The sequence below is a fragment of the Mustela nivalis genome (assembly GCF_964662115.1).
Source record: "Mustela nivalis genome assembly, chromosome: 15".
Lineage (NCBI taxonomy): Eukaryota > Metazoa > Chordata > Mammalia > Carnivora > Mustelidae > Mustela > Mustela nivalis.
Window position 1 is genome coordinate 64650386 of NC_139034.1, and position 17251 is coordinate 64667636.

Sequence of the window (17251 nt, forward strand, 5' to 3'; positions counted from 1 at the left end):
TAGTCCTAATTCTCTGTAGCTCAGAGATGATGATAGGGATGCTGAAATGGAAATAGGTTGCTTGAAATCAATAGAAATACCAGGGTCACAGAAGAACAAGGGACCAAATTGTAATGGAGTAGAAGGTGTTTATAGTCTACATTATATTCCAAGTGATATAATATTCATAGTAAGATGGCACGAATACAGCATGAATGTTTTAATCCCCTTATGAACCAATAAAATATTAATAAATAAAACAAAAATGTGTATCTGAAATACAAATAGAAGAGATAAAGTAGAACATGAAATATAATTGCTCTGATAAGCAAGTAGGACAGAAGGAAAAAATGGAACTAAAGAAAAATGAAACAAATAAAAAACAAATAGTGGGTTGGACAATTAATCATAAGAATATATGATCATAAGTAAAATCATAAGATGTATGCTAAATTTAAATGAAGCAAATATTCAATTAAAATGAGAGGCCAGGGCGCCTGGGTGGCTCAGTGGGTTAAGCCGCTGCCTTCGGCTCAGGTCATGATCTCAGGGTCCTGGGATCGAGTCCCGCATCAGGCTCTCTGCTCAGCAGTGCGCCTGCTTCCTCCTCCCTCTCTCTCTCTGCCTGCCTCTCCATCTACTTGTGATTTCTCTCTGTCAAATAAATAAAATCTTAAAAAAAAAAAATGAGAGGCCAGATGCTGCACTTGCACCTCCCATCCTGTAGGAAGAGACACAGCACTTTATGGACATGCTTTGGTTTTACTGACAACATTTCCTATGTATGGGTATTCTCTTATGACCCCTTTACTGCATTACTTAAGGACTGTCTCTCTTAGATGTGACCTGGAAGCAAAAAAAAAAAAAAGAGGTATGAAGAAAATCCTGGTAGTGATGCAAGATCTCCCATCACTTGTTCCTTACAATGTAGCTCACACTCCATGGAACAGAAGTATATTTGGGGAGGGGGGAAAAAAAGGCACAAAACTCTGGCAGGCCCCCAGAGTAGATACAGGTAATGCTGGGTTTTTAAGAAGGTTCAGAACCTCTTCTACTGATAATTAGTATCCATCTGAAAAGTAGGTCCAGAACATTTTTTCTTCCAACCATAACATAGTAACTGGTACTTGACTTGCCTATGGTGCTGTAACATCTGTGAAACTGAATAAAATGTATGGTTCAGTTGTTTGCAAACATTATATAAAGAGAATTAAAAATCTTGGGTCCTTAAGAAAAGGAAAACAAATAATGTAAGTCACTCAAATATCTCAGCCTTTTGCCTAAGGAAGGTGAGTGTAAGCTGAAAAGATTGGAGAAGAGGGCTGCTGAAGTAGCTGAATTTGCTGCTCAGGTTGAAGAGAAGTGGAAACTGCAGGAGGGAAGGAGGGAGTGGACAGAGTCTGAATGGGATTATGCATAAATTTATGATCAAAGGTTAAAATGCCTGTCTTTGGCCAAGGATTGGAATAGAAGAAACCTAAATAGAATGCTAAATGTCTTTAAGTAATTCAAAAGGAATAATTAGAAGGAAAATAGATTTTTTTAAAAAAATAGAAAAACAAAAAAGCAATTTAAGGGGCACCTGGGTGGTTCAGTCAGTTAATCTTCCATCTCTTGATTTAGCGCAGGTCATGATCTGAGGGTCCTGAGATTGAGCCCTGCATAGGTCTCTGTGCTGACAGTGAGCCTGTTTAGAATTCTCTTTCCCTTTCCTCTGCCCCTCCACCCTGGCTGGCAAGCGCATGCACTATCTCCTTCTCTCTCTCTAAATAAAAACAACAACAATTTTAAAAAGCAACTGTATTGTGATTACATTAAATGTAAATGTATTAAGCACTCAAAAAAAAAAAAAAAGTTGTCAGGCTGAATAAAAGAGCAAGCCTTGATTTTATTCGGTATCAAAGAGATAAAAATGCTAACAGTAAAAAGTATAGGAAAAATATATACCATGCTAAGAGGAAGCAGAAGAAAGTTGGTGTGGCTGTAAAGAGTATTATCAGAGACAAGGAAGGACATTTCATAATGGCAAAAATTCAATTCACCAGAAAAATATGACAGTCCTAAATATGTATGTACATAATATCAGAGCTTTAAAAATAGACCAAATTTGACAAATCTAAATGGAGAAGTAGACAAATTCACAATCACAGCTGGAGACTGTAACATCCCCCTCAGTAATTTCTGAAACTACTAGACCAAGAATAAATAAACCCAGCTGGGCCCAGCCCTAATCCTGTAGACTAATGGTATATAGCTGCATGAATGAGCCCAGAGACCAAAAGCTTACTTCCACCTCTTTATTCTTTCTCATTTGTAGGTAAACTAAGTTACTTATACAGAACAAACCTGTAAATTAAAGTCTTCTTAATAAACTGGAAAACACTGTGTTGATTCTATATTCTAAAATATGAACATAATAGGTATTGAAATCTTTGAATGCCAAATAAATAAACAAGGGCATAGACTAGAATACTATTGACCAACTTGATGTAAATAATTTTTGAAATACAAAATGGAAAAGTGCAACATGTCATACCACAACAGAATATACGTTATTTTAAAGTATACATAGATAATTTACCAAGAAAGATTACATAATGGGTAGGATAATGAATCTTGAAAAATTTCATAAACTTGTGATCTTACTGAGTATTTTTTCTGATGACAATCATATCAACTTAGACATTTATCCTTCTGGAGAAAAGGTTCTCTGAGGTGATTAAACCAAGTAAATGATGTTATCCAGAAGTTCGGTAGATTATAAGGTGAGCATAAATTGGGCATAAATTAGGCTTTAAAACAAAGGAGCTGACATTAAAAATTTATGTTTCATGACTATTTGCAGAAGATGAATATTAAGTATATTGTGATACTTTTTTGCACCTTTCTTATTTCTAGTAAGTTTAATTCTTTGCACCTTTCTTATTTCTAGTAAAGTTCTGCAACATTTTTATGATTTTTAGTACTTCCTTTCTTTCTCATATTCATTGTGAATTGCGTATTGTGTGTTTATTGTACTTTATAATGTGTGGGGATGTTTATATATTTTAGCTTCTTACCATTAGAGGTTTATCTTGAAAATATCTTCTATTAGTATTGTAGAATGACTTTTGATATATAGAAATATTCAATTTCAGTGCAGTTGCACAGAGGATAATTTCCTTTATATTGACTATTATAAGAAATTTTAAGCTATTATGGCGGCTGGGTGGTTCAGTCAGTTGAGCAACCAACTCTTGGTTTTGGCTCAGGTCATGATCTCAGGGTTGCAAGATCAAGCTCCTGAGCTGGGCTCTGTGCTCAGTGGGGTTCTTGAGATTCTCTCTTTCCTTCCCCCATAACTCCCACTTTCTTTCTCTTTCTCTAAAATAAATAAATCTTAAAAAAAAAGAAAGAAATTATAAGCTATTTCAATATGATAAACATATTACCCTTTACTGTGTGCTAAAAGTTTTAATATTTTGCTTTTTAAGGATAAACAAATGGTATCATGCAGTCTGTGTATTTGTGTGTATGTGTAAATATGTGCTTATGTGTGTATTTGTATATGATGTGAGTAAGTTAGCCATCTTTTCCTCCACCAAATTGCAATGGCAGTGTAATATAAGACAACTGTCCATGCTTGGCACAGTACCATTTTTTAACAATTCTTGGGATTGTTATTTTAAATACTATTTTTATAGATACTAATAATGAATAATTGCTTAAATTAAGGCTCTTATGAATCTTCTAATGATTCATATTCATATTCTGAGTAGTCCTCTTGACTTACATTTGAAATGTGTTTGAATTTGGCTGACTCCTGAATATTTCAACTGTTCCTCTTAGATGGACTAGCAGCAGAAAATTCTGATTATAGGTTTAAATATATGAGATTTTGACCAAAGGAGTGGGAGAAGAGAAAATGGAGAGAAAAAGAGTTATTTCCCTGTGCACAGAAAGATGCATGGCTTACAAAATCCCAAGTGTATGTGTAGCATTCACAAGACGATTTGAAAGTATATTTATAGAATAATGTCTATATATGAGTAAATATTACAGTAATTTCTACAAAAGATCAAAATTTTTAGATACTACGTTTTTTTAAAGGTAAGAATATGATAAAACTAGGTCATCTCAGGTAGATATCAGTTAGTGACTTGGAATGGTGTGTATTTATATCACTTTGGGGGAACTGTATGTAACAGATTTTAAAGTGTAAAGACTTTTCTAAGAATACTGCATTGTAATAGTGGTTATAACCAGATAATGGAGAAGGAATACTAAATTCTGTTATTCATGAAAATTTGCTGCAAGAATATATTTAGAAATAACACATTTCAACCCTTCAGTATAGTCCTAAAATTAGCCCACTACATTTTAGAGGTAGAGCAAAACTCAAGATAAATACAGTGTTGGGATCAAATGAAATCGTTAACAATGCCTGTAATAAAAGAGAAAATTACACTTTGGTTGTGGGGGGCTGAAAGGAGACACATTGGACTGAAAATTCTAAATTTAGATGTGGAAGAAATAGCTGCATCTTTGACCCAGAAGGACTGAACACTAAATATATTCTTTCATTCACAATAGAGAAACATGTGGTTAAAAGAATTGCAGCTCAATTGTCCTCCATAAAAACTATTTCCAAAAGTAGAAAATGAAACTGCTTGATTATTTATAATAAAAGATGTGCAAAGAGATTAGCAAAGAAAGGAGATTAGCCTTTTGATGAAAGTGGGTGATGTCAATGGAATACGTACATGAGGAAGAACTTTTAACTTAGACTCCATACCAATATCACATTTTCACATTATTATTAATGACCATTGCTATTACTTTTGGCATGTACTGAGTGTTTATGCTGTGTCAGATAGTATGTAAAGTGTTTGTATAGATCATTTCATTTAATTGAAAAATCTTCATTGGTCAGGTGGGATTGACAAGTTCATTACATTGACAAGGTAACCGAAGCTGAAAGGGGTTAGCTTACTTTGGCAGGGTCATATTATAAGAGTGTGATGATTTCTGAATTCAGATCCAACCAGTATGACTCAAGACTTCATCACGACACGTTTTGGAACCTCCTTTTTCCTAAGGAATTATTATGACAATATTTAATGTGTATAGCTGAACAATGGAGGGAAAAAAAAGTAGCCAAACTTTTCAGAGTATTAAATACTGACTCTGAGCGAAACTTAGTTCCCATGAACCCTAAATTACCACTTTGAATTGCCAATCTGAGTGGGAGTTTGTGGATGCCAGGTAATAAAAGATATTCTAATAAAATTCACTTTGTGTTGGGAGCAATAGAACTTTTTAAAATATGGTGATTATTTCTCCAGCTCTTAGCATTACTTTGGAATTCAAGTGGCCAAATCCCAGGTTAGCTTCCACCCTATGGTACAAGGGCCATGCTAATTGGATGTTCTAAATGGAAAGTTTTAGAGCTCCAATTTGCTACAGAAATAATAAATCAAAATAAAATGCTGCATCTCCAGAGATATTATAAGGGTTGGTACTTCCACAAAGATTTCAAAAAAAAACTTGTGAGATTACTCCTGTCACATATTTTATATATTTTTTTTTTTTTGTAAGTTTTGTAAGTGGAAAAGACTGAGGCATTTTGTAGAATTTGGCAGGTTAATTAAAAAAAAAAAGGTGATAACTCATATCTCATTTGCTACCCCAAATTTAAGTCAACTGCTGACCATAGGTTTGAATCTATTGATGTTGTTAATAACCATCTATCCTTTTGAAAAATAGGAACCTCCAGAAGGTTTTCATGACAAGAACATCAGAACATGCTTTCATAGTATTTTATTATTATGTCTTCTCCCCTAATCTGTGATGCATTATGTTAGTTTACAAAATTCTTAACACCTCCTCTCTACTAGACATTTTCTTTTCCTCTAGGACACATATTTTGTGGTAATGAGTATTTAGAAAAGTATCTTGAAATTCTTTTTTATTTTTATTTATTGTATTTTTTAATTTATTTTTATTAACATGTAATGTATTATTAGCCCCAGGGGTACCAGTCTGTGAATCGCCAGGTTTACACACTTCACAGCACTCACCATAGCACACACCCTCCCCAATGTCCATAATCCAACCACCCTCTCCCTTCCCCCCTCCCCCCAGCAACCTTCAGTTTGTTTTGTGAGATTAAGAGTCTCTTATGGCTTGTCTCCCTCCTGATCCCATCTTGTTTCCTTAATTCTTTTCCTACCCCCCAAACCCCCTACGTTGCATCTCCCCTTCCTCATATCAGGGAGATCACATGATAGTTGTCTTTCTCCGATTGACTTATTTCACTAGTATCTTGAAATTCTTGATAAGATGTATGAGAGAAGCAAGAGATATATCCCGTATAAATACAGAAAAGTTCCTGTGAATCCTGAGACCTGAGTCATATAGAGATACAGACTCCAAAATGAAAAGGAAAGAATTGCCATAATTTAGACCCCTTATCCTTATAGACGAAATATGTACACTCTTTTCTAGTTAAATTTTGATTGTTTGAATTGACATTAAACACATTTAGATTTTTCATTAATACCTATTTATCAAGTGATTCAAAACATTAACAACTTTGGATGGGAACCTAAAAAACTGAAGGCTAGAAATAAGTAGGGGTATGACAAAGGACTATTCTGGGCTTGGTATTCACTGACATAAAGGATTAAGGAAATGGATGAAATTTAAGATGAAAGATGAGTTTATAAAAATACATTTTAAATAAAATTGAGATATTAAAAAAGAGACGTATGTATGGAACATGTAGATTTCGTGTTGTAAACATCCGCAAGGACAATCATGCCATGGCACAAAACGAGGTCTCTGAGGACAAAGTGTATGAAGAATGAATTAGAGGGGTGAGGGCTAAAAACTTTCACTGGATGGTTGGGTAGGGGAGGATAAATTTCCCTCTACTCTTCTGAGTCATTAGCTGAGACCCCTGTGATAAATAGAAAAAGAGAGAGAGAGAGAGAAAGCAAACAGAAGTTTATTAATGCCCATACGACAGGAAGAGATATCCAGGGAAAAATGAGTAAACTTCCTGAGATGCCTTAGAATTCGGACTTATAGACCATCTTAATATGAAAAGGAGAGTAGAGACGTAGGCCTCTTAGGGGAGAATAGATGTTTTTTAGGTAAGATGAATGGGCCTTGTAGAAGAATAAATGGGATGTCTGATAGTTTGTGACAAAGTTTGTCTGGCTGTGGTGTTGATTTCCAGTGGCTTTTCTTGTGAGGAATTAGTCTTCCCTGGGTGACGAAACTCCCAGAGAAGGGATTTATAACAACTGAATTCTTTTGGGGGGATCTGTCTTTAGGTAGATAAGCAGAGTTCAGATACAGGCTCTCTCCACATTTGCCGTTTTTCAGGTACCTACAGCTCAAAATAATTATTACACCAAAGGAGCATATTTTGGGGTGGCATTTACTGCTATCCTTTGACATATGTAAGTAGAGAATTAGTTACAAGGGTGAAAAAAGGAATTTGAAGAAATAAAGGCATCACTGGAGCAGAGCATGTTTCTGGATGGTGTCAAATACTATAGAGAGTAGGACTGATGAAAATCCACTGGGTTGTCCCACTTAAGATTTCGGCTCCTGAGTAAAGGTGGTTGGTTACAGATCAGTACTCCCACTAAAGACAGTTGGGAAAGCGAGGTAAAACATTAAAATCATGTAACTAAAGTTATCAGATAATTATGCATGCAGAGAGGATTAGATGAGATGAAATTCTAGGGAATGCTTCTCAGAAGTCAGCTGAGGATTGTAGACATTTCTCCTCAGGAGATTTCTCATTACTGGTGTAGCCTAGAGGCTGAGGATTGAGGCTTGGCACAGGCAGAGCTCCCTGCTGACAGAACGAGTTCCCAGCATGTCTTGTACTGGTTGTACAGGAATGCAGTGACAAAACTGGAAATCTGATAATCCTCAAAGACAGGGGGATTTTCCCTACATGATATTTGCTGAGGTCTGGCTGCATAGGACGTTTGCAGCTGGATTGAAAGCTTCTCTAAAGCAACATGCAATCTTCCACATTCTCAAGGAATTCAGGAAACAAAGAATTGCCAAGGACAAGAATCAAAAAATAAAACAGACATGAATTGAAAGTCTAATTAGTGAAGGTCTAATTGACAATGAGGATCCCATAGTCACTTGCCACTTTTCTACCAAGGGTCCCTTACACCTAAGGGCTGAGATTTCAGACTTGGACCTTCTGTGGAGCACAAGGGATTTTAGCATTTGCTCAGGAGTGGAAGGATGAACCTTGACATGTGAGACCAGCTTCTCCCTTGTAGCATGTGCAAGTTTTGAAGCTGAATAAGGCAAAATGTTACATGATTCATACTGAATCATACTGAAATCTCTGAAGAGCAGAAATGACTCCCCCTCAGTCATTTAGATCTAAGTAGCAACACATGCTAGCCTTTTAACTGAAAGCCTTGTGGAAGCGTGCTGTGGTAAGTAAGGGTGGCAAACTAGTGTGTAACTAACCCTTACCCAAGCCGCAGCTCAGCGCCCGCCCACGTCATCCCTGATTGGAATTAGAAATAAGTTAACCTCTTTCTTTATCTCTAAGAGAGCAGAACAAAATCTCTCCTTTAGAAGACAATCTCATCTAGAAAGGGGGCCCTTTCAGTTATTTGATGCACAGAGTATTTTTTTTTCTGAGCATTTTGGTTTTACACATTGGAACTTTATAGTTACATAAATAAGGTCTTAGAGGGCATAATTTAGAAGATTTGATTTATGAGTCTAGGGGAAGAAAATCAATGGAGAGCCTATAACAATGATAATCTCCATCATTTTAAAGGAACGCCTAATCTCTTGCATAATTGGCTGATTAATTTTGATCTATACCACCAGACCAAGCCTTCCAAAACTTACTGTAAGCTTGCTCCCTAATATTAAGTGATACTAAGTATCCACTGAAGTTCATGTTTTGGTTAATAGCAGTGACATACAGGATGGACAAATGTGGTCTTAGACAAAAAGGATAGAGAAGGGTATGCTGTTGTTAGGATATACATTGTTATCAAATGAGGGTCTGGGAGCAGTGCAAACATGAAATTTTGTGTTTCACATTTTGTCTTCCAGAGACATTATAGATTTAGGGGAGGGCAAAAAAGAATCTCTTAGCTCTTCAAGGCTGCTCTTTGGTTTGGGAGCAGTTTCATAATTGGCTTTCAGAGATTGTCACATTTGATAGGAAGAAACCAACACTCTCTGTGGACTTCAATAGTTAAATGGGAGATTATGGCCCATCAGGTTTATATTATCTTACCAGAAAAATCTGGAACTATGTATTAGACAGAATCCTGAGCAGAATATAACCTTGATGACTAAGTCTCCTTATCAGCTTCTGTTAGGTTAACTTGGAAGAATAGCCAGGGCTTTGCAGAAGACAAGCAGTGGTATATAATGTTGTATGTAAATGATCATGGCACCCTTTAAGAATCCAGATTCCATTTATGAGCTCCCTAATCAAAGGGTTACATTTATAAGACCTGGGAAAACCCAGAATGTGGGACAGATGAGTGTCAATATCAATGAGAGTTCTAGACACGGCAAAATATGGGCTTCCCAGACTTCTGGGTTGTGGTGGTTAAGATGGAAGGTGCAGCTCTGATGAGGGAGTACTGGCCAGTAAGTAAGACAGGCTTCCTTCTCAATGTCCAGAAAGACTTCTCTCCATCAATCTGAAAAGACTGTGAGTTTAAGGACTTGGTCAGTTTGTCAACAATGTACCCTGGGGTCCTCTCAGAACTATAAAAGGAAGACAAGAGCATTTCGCTCCCATCTTCAAGTCAGACAAACTGAAGAGAATGTTACTAATCATCACAGACAGGGAGATGATGCCCACATGATCCTTGCTGCAGGGAGACTCTAAGAATAGATTTTCTGGTTGGAGAAGGACAACTTATATCTTTTTCTCTTCTTCTAAAAGTTGAAATGGAAAATACATCACATACTGCAGTGAGTCCAGTGCTGAGAGGTTCCTGTTCTGCTGTTGCTGTGAGGAAAAAGAGGGCAGAGTGTTTGGGGCTGAAAAGCCCATCTTCCTATCTCCCCAGAACACATCCACCATTACTTCTGACCCAAATCTTATATACCTTCCTCCTTCACAGATGCCACGGGGCCATCTCCTTAAGAAGGCATATATATTATGTTCATATTAGACTTAATGTTTATAAGTTTGCAAAAATATACAGAACTAAAACCATAAATATTATACTTTTATCTAAAGGTAACATCTGATTAAGGAAAAAGTATTATAATAGCAATATTTATGCTTCTGTAAATTAAACTATGAAAAAACTATATTCACCATTTTTACTGTAGAGATGAGAAAAAGTTATCAGCACAATATTGGGTGAATTAGAATTAGGGTAACTAGTGATTGGTATTACAACCTAATAAAAAATTTATTGTACTTCCTTACTCTTCTTCTTTAAGTTATACTTACCTTTTATCTTGACATTTATTTATTAAAGAAATATTAATTACCTCATAGTTAATTAATTAACCACAATTAATTGTAACTATATTAATTTACATTTAACTGCTACAGATATGGATATATACCCTTATTTTAATAAAAATGGTAGTGGGACTAAATTGTGAAGCGTATTTTTGTTTAATAAATATAATTGCAAGGAATTACATCATTATCTATTTTAGAGTTAAATTCTGGGTTGGTTTCATTATTTGGGTGAGTGAATGAAAGCTGGACACACAGGCACATGATTCAAATGCATCAGTAGCCTGGTTTCTGGGAGGAAATGATATTAAAAATTGTCTTCTTATAAACTCAAATATTTGATGACAAATATCACACATAGATGGTATATGGCTTTAAACTTTTATTCCTTGTCAATTTAAAACTGATACTTACCTATTTGTTCATGTTCTTTCTCTTAAAACAGTTCATGCATCTATATGAAAGAATAACAATTCTATAGTTCTACATAAACTCTTCTTTGACTCTAAAAATAAAAATAATTAGGTAATAATGTTTACAGCATTCTAATATAAGCTCTTTTTTGATATTCATAACAATATTGAAAGAGAGGTGATGTACCCATTTCACACCTGTCAAAATATAGTCAGGGAGGTTAATCATCTTGACTGTGGTTAAGTAGATGGCAAACAGCTAGGATTTAAACCTAGATCCCAGTAGTCCTGATCATGGTAGTCATATGATGCTGCCTCTCTCTACTTATTGTTCAATGGATGAGAGCTGTTTGTTTTTATGTCTTCAAAATATTTTTAGAACTGTACAACAGGGGAATCTGGGTGGATCAATCAGTTAAGCGTCTGCTTTGGCTTAGGTCATGATCCCAGGATACTGGGATTGAGTTCCCCCTCTCCCTCTGCTTCTCCTCCTTCTTCTTTCAAATAAATAAATAAATAAAAATCTTTAAAAAAAAGAAAAGTGTGGGTCATGCACATTTTAGAATCAAATAAATAATAACTTTAAACCTTACTTCCAGTGATATATAAACAATGTAGGAAACTTCATAAAATCTAACCTTATATAAAAGCTCATTTCAAGTCCATTCTACTTGTTAAGTCCAATATTAATCATGTAGAATTAGCTAAAAGGAGGAAGCAGATCCTTACCTATCAACAATCTGTGCTGGATTTTTTTATTTTACACCATACCTAAGGGATTAGGGTTGATGATTTGGATATAACTTTGCACCCTATCAAGATGCAAGGGAAATTGTTAGGAAACTAGTACAGGCAAATCAAAGTGAGAGTAGAGGTGAGAAAAGGGGAAGGATCAGGGGGCAGAGGGAGTCACTGTGAAGGGTGCTGATGATAGATGAAGAAAAGAAGAGAGAATGCAGAAGGAGAAAATTTTAAGTCTCTAGGGTCTAGGACTAGAAGTGGTTAAACCCACAAACCACATAAAAATGCCTATCATTTTCTATTACACTGGGATTTTCAAGTCCAAAGGGACTCAAAGTACCTTTACTCTAGAGCAGTGTTTTCCAAACTTACTTGTCCACTGTCCACAGTATTATCTGGAAAGCTAAAAAAACCAAAAAACAAAAAAACAAAAAACAAAACAAAAAAACAACCAAATAAACAAAAAAACCCAAAACTAATGCTTGGGCTGTACTCCTCAATGTTATGATTCAGTCCAATTTGGGATGGGGCAGAGAATTCGACTTCCTGATTAAAATTAGAAGCCAATTCCACAAAGCATTCATTTATTTATTTATTTTCTGATGGCCTGTGAAGTTGCATCTGTGTGTTTACTATTTTGAGGATTGAGAAAGCAATCATTTTATTATCCCAAGATATCTACTTCATGGTCTATCATCACTGAACTGTCTCTAGCTTATATTATGGAAGTAGGGCAAATTTGAAGCACTATTTGTAGGCCGAAGTTATGGTTTGTTTTTTTTTTTTTAAGATTTTTATTTATTTATTTGAGAGAGAAAGCCAGAGAGAGAGCATAAGCAGGGGGAGCAGCAGAGGGAGAGAGAGAAGCAGGTTCCCTTCTGAGCAGGGAGCCCGATGTGGGGCTCAATCCCAGGACCCTGGGATCATGACCTGAGCCAAAGGCAGACGCTTAACTGACAAGCCACCCAAACACCACCCCCCCTTTTTTTAAGATTTTCAAAGTTATATATTAATGCTTACATATTTAATGCCTAAACGCTTTAGATTTAAATTAATTAAATTTACTAAATACGGCAAATATGATTGACTAGCAACAGCCATCTTTCCCTTTTCTGCTTTGCTAACAAGGACTCGGTTTTGTTAGTTATGTGGTGATAATGTTCTCTGGTAAGTTAATAGCAGGAATTGATTCATGAATAAACCAATTATGTAAGCAACTGTGGTAAGCCAATTCCCTTTTACCAGAGATAAGTTTATAGTGTGTCTCTCACCAGTTGCTAACCAATAGCATACAAAGGATAATCTTTTGGGTTTCTGAAAAGGATTTTCCTCTATGATTAAAAAAAAGGGGGAGATCTCTGGGGTATCCTTTACTGCTTTTAGATGCTATCTTATGACCTTTATGGTCCTTGAAGTTGGTTATATTCGGAGTTGGTGTCACCATCTTAAAATTAAAGAAGAGGATGTAACCAAGACAGTGAAGGCAAAGAAGAAATACGCAAAGAGCTATGGTCCTTGGGGACATCATCCAGCCTGTGAGCCACTCCTGCTCCTGCCTACCTCTGAACTCCTTATCCTGAGATATCACACATGTTTTCATTGTCCAGGTCACTTCCAGCCAGGTATTATGTTATTGCCACTGATACATCAATTTATACTTTTCCTTCCTAGCAAGATATTTTTTATTTAAACTTGTTCAGGATTTTGAAGCTACAGGGTACCACTCAGATCACTCTGTTACCACACGAGTTCCTTTGTCATTATTTTAGCACGGCAACATTATCATGCTCACCTTACGACACATTTCCCCCAAGGGTTTCAACACAGGTTTTAGCACGGGTTACTTAAATTTCCTTCAAGATGACTAGATTTTAAAAAATAAGAATCCTGGTGTTTTCCATATGTGCTGATTAAAATGAGCAGCAGACCAAGGTGAGTTTATTAAAAACAGCAAGAATTGTAGCATGGAAGAGAAAGGCCAACCAGTAGGGAGCACCACAAAATTAAAATTACAACATAACCAAGCTGTGCTGTCAAAATCTATTGAGTTCTGACTCTTAACTCTGGTGTGGAAATGTGAAGAATTTGAAGTGAAAAGCATTATTTCTGAGGTCTAGAGATAGAATGAGACAAAGTAATTCCCAGCTAGCAGAAATTAGTTGAATTCAGTGGGGTCTGTATGCAAGATGCTGGGGGTGGTAAGAGACAGGCAAGAGAGCTGGTCAAGAAGATCCATCATGGAGCTCAGTATCAGGGAGGAACATATGTGTACAGTCAGTAAAATTCAAGGCAGAAGTGTAGCCAACTCCAAAAGGGACCACCCTCGACACAAAGCTGTGTCCTGGCATTAAGATGTTCTGAGACCTTGCCAAAAATAATTCATTTCAGGGGTTCAGCTGCATTCCAAATTAGAGGAAATGAGACCTAACAAATAGGGATATGGAGAAGCTTCAATTAAATCCCTGAAACAAACCACTTAGCATATTTCCTGGCCCATAATATATGTGCAATAAATGTTATATAATTACTTTTTTTAAACATCATAAAAAATATACATGTATTTCTGTAGAGCTATACAGAAAGAAGGGGGATGGCTATTGGGGTATTAAAAATGATTGAACAATGGATAATTAGGTACTTTTTAAAGTGATGAAACAATCTATGATTTGGTCATACTGCTTGGTTAAGATAAGAAAAGTTGCATGAGCCAAAATAAAAAGGACAGTAAGCTCAGTAGCTCACTACTATTAAAGAAAATTCTATGTAATTAAAATATAAGGAATTGTAAGACTTAGGGTACTTTATTTTGTCTGCATCAGCCTTGTTAATTTTTCTTGTAGAAGCAAAATTTTCTGCAGGCACTACTCTTTTTTCTTTCTTTTTTTAATTTAAATTCAATTAGTTGACATATAGTGTATTATTAGTTTCAGAAGTAGAGTTCAGGGATTCATCAGTCTTATATAATACCCAGTGCACATTGTATCATGTGCCCTCCTTAATGTCCATCACCCAGATACCCCTTCCTTCATCCCCCTCCCCTCCAGCAAGCCTCAGTTTGTTTCCTATGATTAAGAGTCTCTTATGGTTTGTCTCCCTCTCTGATTTATCTTGTTTTATTTTTCCCTCCCTTCCCCTATGATCCTCTGTTTTATTTCTTAAATTCCACATATGAGTGAAACCATTTGATAATTGTCTTTCTTTTTGTCTTTATTTTGCTAAGCATAATATCCTCCAGTTCCATCCACATCACTGCAAATGGCAAGATTTCATAATTTTTGATGGCTGAGTAATATTCCATTGTATATATACATATACCACATCTTCTTTATCCATTCATCTGTCAATGGACATCTGGGCTCTTTCCATAGTTTGGCTATTGTGTAAACAGTGGGATGCATGTGCCCCTTCGGATCACGACATTTATATCTTTGGGATAAATACCAAGTAGTGCAATTGCTGGTACAGACACTACTCTCAAATTAGTTGATTTGATTGATTTTGTTCCTCAGGTGACATTTGGCAATATCTGGAGACATTTTTGGTTGCCACAGATGGCCAGGAATTGTCACTTGGATTTAGTAGGTAGAGGTCAGAGTTACTGCTAAACATCCTACAATGCATAGGACAAACTTCCTACCACCCCCAACAAAGAATTATTTGGCCCCAAATACCAATAGTGCCAAGTTTAAGAAACCTGCTTTAAAGTAATTCAGTGTATTTTTTTTTAAGATTTTATTTATTTATTTGACAGATAGAGATCACAAGTAGGCAGAGAGGCAGGCAGAGAGAGAGGAAGGGAAGCAGGCTCCCTGCTGAGCAGAGAGCCTGATGCGGGGCTCGATCCAAGGAACCTGAGATCATGACCTGAGCCGAAGGCAGTGGTTTAACCCACTGAGCCACCCAGGCGCCCAATTCAGTGTATTTTTAAAAATAAGGGTTACTGTGGTGTGTGTGTATGTGTGTGTGTGTACACAAGAATAGAGGCATGCAACAAATAGATGAGTATCTAATGGACAAGCAGTGAGAAAGAGGAGAAAAAAAGAGCCTTGATAATCAACTCCTCTGCACTGCAAAGTCCATTACTTGCATGATAGAATTCACTGGCTTTAAATAGCAAACTCAGGACTAAAATCCAGAGTTTGGTGTTCCTAAATCAAGGTATATTTCCTGAGATTTTCTCTCACATATCAATTTTAGAGTTAGCTATTTTTGTTTCATTAGGATTATGGTTAACAGAACTGAAATGGTGGTAATGGTACTTCTTATTTGATTTCATAGCATGTCAAAAACAGTGGTTTCTGTTTCACTGTACAATGTTTTTTATTGACTTTGGAATTCCTGATCATATGGAAACATATTTATGAATATTCTAGAATCTATCCACTATTGGATTTACAAGGTAAATGTCAACAAGATATCATTTTAAAAATAACAAAACCTCTTCTTTATGTCCTTCCTGCTGATATAATACAATGAAAACTTATGTGGTAATTCTTCAGAACTTACATGTTGACTGTGTATCATTATGATCACTGAGAAGGAAAGTGGGCATCTTCTTTGTTTACTGTACAAGTTCTGACTCAGAAATAAAATTAATCGTTAGAAGAAATATACCCTTGACCTTTTTAAGCATGTATTGTCAACTCTGTTGTTTCACATGGTACAGTCAGATGAGAGAATGCCTACACTTTCTTGTGAGGCACGGTGTGACTAATGCAAGCTGCTTGTACTGCGGGGAAAGAATGCCCACTCCTCAACTTCTCTGCATTCTCCTCTTACACCAGAACAAGGAATTACAGGAGCAGAGCTTGTGATCCCACAACTTTTTAGTGAGCCCGTGTTTCTCACTAGCTCCCAGGGGCTGCAGTCTGCTGTATCTGTGGGAAATTAGATGCAAGCATAAAATACAGAAATTCCTTTCTTCATCAGCAAAGATTGCAAACCGTGAAGAGCCACAGAAGCAGAGTCATGAAGGCATTCTTCAGTGCCCCCAGGTTTGGATATTCATGAAACTCACTACTAATGAGTTCTCCATCACTGGCATTATTCAAATATAGAATAATATGGATGGATGTCTTAGAAGGCAATCAAGCATTCAATGAATGGCAGGAATAAGAAATCTCTAGCATTTCTCCCATGCCTGATGTTTTTAATCAGCATTTTATGCTACACACTTTCCATGGTATGTAAGAGAAAACACATATCACTAGTAAAAATGCATAGGAATATAGGAAAAAGGGTAACTATAACTCTATTTTGTAAAAGTAGTGGCTAATGGGAATCAGCGCAATAATTTTTCATAAGAATGCATTACATTTGGCCACCTCAGTGACACAGTTGGTTAATTGGCCTACTCTCATTTTCAGATCAGGTCATGATCTCAAGGTCATGAGCTCTACAGTCAGCACAGAGTCTCTCTCTCTCCCCGGGTGCCTGGGTGGCTCAGTCAGTTAAGCAGCTGCCTTCAGTTCAGGTCATGCTCCCACATTTCTGGGATTGGCCCCACATCAGGCTGCCTGCTCAGTGGGAAGTCTGCTTCTTCCTTTCCCTGTGCCTCTGCTCCTGCTCTTGATCTCTCTCTTTTTCATCTCAATAAATAAAATCTTTGAAAAAAGAGAGAGAGAGACTCTTTCCCTCT